General features: G+C 41.1%; 1 pseudogene; it reads right to left on the bottom strand.

Annotated features, from left to right (window-relative positions):
- Positions 1-200: 200 nt before the first annotated feature.
- On the bottom strand, positions 201-3,204 carry LOC101561929 (annotated as a pseudogene).
- Between the last annotated feature and the right edge of the window lie 1,793 nt (positions 3,205-4,997).

Raw genomic sequence — 4,997 nt, forward strand, 5'->3', positions numbered from 1 at the left:
TCACATTGAAAAAATGTTCAGGGACAGGGGAGATGGCTCAATGGAATTAGTGCTTCCCTGGCAAGTGCAAGGCCCTGAGAGTTCAATCACTGGTTCTGAAAAAAAACAAAACAAAACAAAAAAGACCCTTCTAGTGCAAGAACAATTACAAAACAGAAGGAGGAAAAACACAAAACAAAACAAAAAAGACCCTTCTATCAGCAAGAACAGTTACAAAACAGAAGAAGAGATGGACAAACGAAACAGAGAGGAAATTGTGTCCTATGGCACTTGTCTCTGTTCTTAATCAAGTTCTTTATATCGAGCAAACATGACTCTTCGAACAGCATCTCAGTCTCTTTGGACAGTCCCTTGCTGGTTCTTCCTGGAGTCCCAAAACCAGAGTCCCTCATCTGGCCTTCAATCTCCTCTGATGAACCCAATCTAGGATGGCCATATCTCAGGCCTGCCCCTTGCCTCCAGCCAGTGGGCTGCTGGACATGGTCTCCTTTGCTGGTAGCCTTGATGTCTTCTTTATCAACGGTTTCTGATCAATATCAGTTTCCCTGAACTGTTTAATGTGATTCCTTTCTGGAAAGTCAGCGGGTACTGCTAGGCTCAGTCAGACAAGACTGAGGAGCGTCAAAAGATTGGAGTTTTTCCTTGCAATCATTTCCTCTTTCTTTAAATCTTCCCTCTTGTTCTCTCCTCTCCAGATAGCCTAGCTCATGTTTAGTCTGTTTGATCTTCCAGTGGATTTCCAGATTTTGCTTATCTAGGTCTGACAGCTGTTGGTGTTTGGTGAGAACTTCTTTGTTAGGAAACTGCCTTCAGCAGAGTAGAAAGCCAGTTTATTCCAGTCAGTGAGTTTGTTTTCTTTATTTTCCTTGTTAGCCAGTTCTACCAGTGGTTGGGGCTGTACTTTGTTGGACTTAAGAGAAGTGGTCTGCTCTTGCTCTTCTTTTTCATAGTCACTGTCTCCTACATATTCACTCAGGAGGCTGATCAGTGGGTTTACCACCTTTGGAGGATGAGGAATCCCTTCCTTCTTCATAGTGGGAGGTAGGGGCTTCTTAAAGACATCCTTGGGCAGGGGGAGTCTTCCCCTCACTGACATCTTCCTGAAACTTTGTCATTGCTCTGTCTTTTTTCTCCTTGCTGTCTCTCTTAGGCATTTCATTTTTGATACTTGACTTTCCTTGACTGGTGTGTTTCTTTTGCTTGATCTCTTCTTCTCCAGGTGACCCAGAGTCCTCGCTGGATTTTGGGATCATAATAGGTTCCCACCAAGGGGTCATAATAGCATACAGTAGTAAAATCATATACGTAGCAGTCAGATGATGACTGTTGTCCTTGTCACTATGTATCAGAAGGCTATTCTGAACTTCTGACACCTCCCTTCCTATCTCAGAAATATTTTTTACCCTGGTAGTAATGCAAATGATTAGAATGGTCCTCAGAATCATTTCTTCATTTTCCAGTGGCCAGGTTTACAGCTACCATCTTCCCATCAATACTAAATTGTGGATCAATTTTCTGAAAAGTTTTCACGGCGCAAAGTGGTTCCACATGGGAATCAAGGTCTATGAAGCCATACATGTGGCCTATAGTTCTCTTCTTGGTGCAGTGGAACAACACATATGTTTCAGCATGATTGTTTTGTTCTTTCTATCCTGTCATGTCTCTCCAGACCATGACTCCTTCTCTCATTCTCTTCAGAAAGGAAGCTCTTCCCTTCAAGAATGAAACAGATATCATTCTGCATCTCTCTTTTGGTGTTCCAAGCATGGTTCTTGTCCTTTTTCCTATTTTCTCGATTCAGATTCTTTATGAGCTGGCCTTGGGAGCTGGCTAGGTTGTTTTTCCAAAGATACTGGTATGGATGTTTTCTGAGGCTGAGGGTAGGTTACTAATTCTTGCTTGAGCTCTTCCTTTAGACATTTGCAGAATAAACACCGAGATCAATGCCCACTAGTGCTGCCTTTACATCTTTTGCAGTACCAGCAATCCCAGCTTGGCACATACTCGAGAGTAACTTTATTGTCATGGATCATTACAGTTTCCTGGTTGGCCTCCATGCATCTGATGGCATCTTCCAAGAGTAAAATCTCCACACAGACATAGCTATATTCATAACTTGTGTTATATTCCTTCAACTTTTACTCCTTTAGAGGCATTCCATTGGCAATTTGAAAGGCATTAAGTGTCTCCTTTTTTGGCATTTTCAGGCAACCCACTCAATGAAATAAGTCTTCTAGGTTTTTCTTCACGTGGACCAGTCCTATAATCTTGGTTCTGAAGATCCCATTGGGCCTATTGGGCAGCTTTGCTCTCTGTAAAAGACTTAGTCTGACCAAGCCAAAGATCTGGCTTCCAGGCCACCTGTGATCCACATCATGATACTCCATGCTTCTGTAATCAGTGTCTTGGTAGTCAAGAAAGTCTAGATCACCCTTTTCTTTAAACAAAACATTTGAACTCTGTTGTTCAGCTCCAGAGAGCTCTGACTTGTCTGGGTCTTGAATTGGACTTTGGCTTTTCTGAAAATTTGAAGGAGGCTCATGTTCAAAGGCAACACCTTGTGTTTCTCCTTATCTTGTTTCTGAATGCTCAAATTCTCCCTTCTAAATGCCAAAAGTAGGTCTTTCTACAGTATGGTCATGTGTAGATTATTCTCTTTTCTTCATGTTCTAATATACTCTATCTTGTGTAGAGTGTTGAATGTAATCTAAACATTTTGGATCCACAGGAAGTATCTCCCTTATTTTTAAATTTCATACAAAGTCCCATCTCTCTGCCCCTAAAATCCTGATCAGTCCTGGACTGGAGTCTACTTCTGAAGTCTGAATATGGTGTGTCTTTGTACCTAAAGTCTATATCAGTAGTACCTGAACCTCAGTCTCTGAAGTCCACCTGTGTTCTGTATTTATCCCTGAAGTCCAAATCCGATACATCCTTATTCCTAAAATCAGAACGAGAATGATCTCTGGTCCTGAAATCCAAATCCTATAAATCTCTTCCTCTAAAATCTGCGTGGGATCCATCCTGGCCTCTAAAATCCAAATTGTAAGTGCCCTGGCCCCTATGATCAGATGGAGGATCACTTCCTCTGAAGTTAACAGTGTGAGCATCCCTCTCTCTGTAGTTCATATGAGGTGTCTCTCTACCTCTAAAATCCATAGACGTACCATCCCCTCCCCTATAGTTCATTGGTGGTCTTTCTCTATCTTGAAAATCCCCAGAATGTATGTCCCTACCCCTAAAGTGCAACTATGAAGAATCTGTACTCTGGAAATCAGAAGATAAAAAAAATCTCTGCCCCCGAAATCATGTCCTGGTTCCTCCCCTCCTTGACAGTCACCATAAGGTTCATGCGAAAGATGGACCATAACTAGCCCCATAGCTGAAAGAAGGCTCCTATACATTTGTAAAAGGAGGCCCCAAGTCCCCACTGGAAATCAAAGGGAAGTGAATCTCTGCCAGGAAAGTTGCCAGAGTTTATCTCTTTATCATGACTCTTAAGGGGATAAGGAGGATAATCCTTGCTCCAACTAGGAGCAAACCTCTCTTCTTGGCTCCCACTATAGAAATAAAGACAGTGTTATTTATATTGTCCAGAGAATTTGAAATCTATACACCAGCATATTCTTTTCTAATCACAGCATATTCTTCTGTAAACATTTTTTTTGGCAGAATTTTGTAACAAGGTCTTAGATCTGCAGAAGACAGCAAAGCTTTGCTGTTTTGTAGTTCTTTTTTTTTTCCTGTGGTGGAACCAGGGATTGAACTCAGGCCCTTGCACTTGCCAGGGAAGTGCTTATTCCACTGAGCCATCTCCCCAGCCCCAAGCTTTGTTGTCTTAAGATGAAGTGATGGAGTAAAGTTTTATGTTCCCATTTCAGAACATGAGGAAAGTTAGCAAATGGTTTTCAACATGACTGCTACAGAAAAAGCTTTCACCCAGTCCAAAACGTTCCTGTTCTGTTACCAGACCAAGAATCTCCCAACCTCTCTTTCTAAGTCAAGAGAGATCAAAAAATAGATCATTTTTCTATGAACCTTAGATTATTACCAAGGCAGTGCAGCCTCCACAGCTCACTCCTTCTTCTCCTCAGTTGCTGCCACTTACTCAGCACCACGGAGACTGGAACTCTTAGGAATTAATCTAACAAGCTGAAAAAAAGGGATAGAAGAGGATTCACAAAAAGGAAAGGATGTTTCTTTATCCTTGATAGAAAAGCTAACATTGTGAAAATGGACATAGTCCAAAAATTGTTATAGAGATTTAATGCAATCCCTATCAAGATACCATCAACTTATCTCACAGATCTATAAAAAATATTCCTAAAATTTTTGCAATCCTGTGCAACAAAGGCAAGGCAGGAGGCATTAAAATCGCTGACTTGAAATTATACCACAAAGCTACTATGATAAAATCAGCATAGTACTGGAAAAAGAAAAAAAGAGCCCCAAGGATCAATGGAACAGATTAGAAGTTGCAGATGCAAGTTCAAACACATTTAGCCAGTTTATCTTTTTTTGCTGGCTCATCCCACCCTGGGAGCAGGGCTGGCATGGCATGTGGTACAGGGGATCAATGGACTTGTGGTGGCTGCCCTTACCAAAGCTTGCCTATGAAGGGCACTTTAGGCCACTGCGCTATCTGTCCAGCTCACCACTTTATCTTTGACAAAGGTGCCAAACACATTCACTGGAAGAAAGATAGCCTCTTTAACAAAGGGTGCTGGGAAAACTGACTCTCCAGATGCCAAAATTTAAAACTGGACCTGAGTCTATTAGCATTCACTAAACTAAAGTAAAAATAGATTATTTAACATTTAAAACAGAAACACTAAACCTACTGAAAGAGAAAATAGGTGCAAAATTTGAAGACATAATAGTAGGCAGAGAATTCATGAACATAAAGTAAACTGCACAGGAAATAATTCAAAGAATCAATAACTGGGATTTCTTCTTATTGAAAGATTTGTGCATGTCAAAAGAAATCACCAGAGTGA

This window comes from Octodon degus, unplaced genomic scaffold, assembly GCF_000260255.1.
Source record: "Octodon degus isolate 3935 unplaced genomic scaffold, OctDeg1.0 scaffold00063, whole genome shotgun sequence".
Classification (NCBI taxonomy): Eukaryota; Metazoa; Chordata; class Mammalia; order Rodentia; family Octodontidae; genus Octodon; species Octodon degus.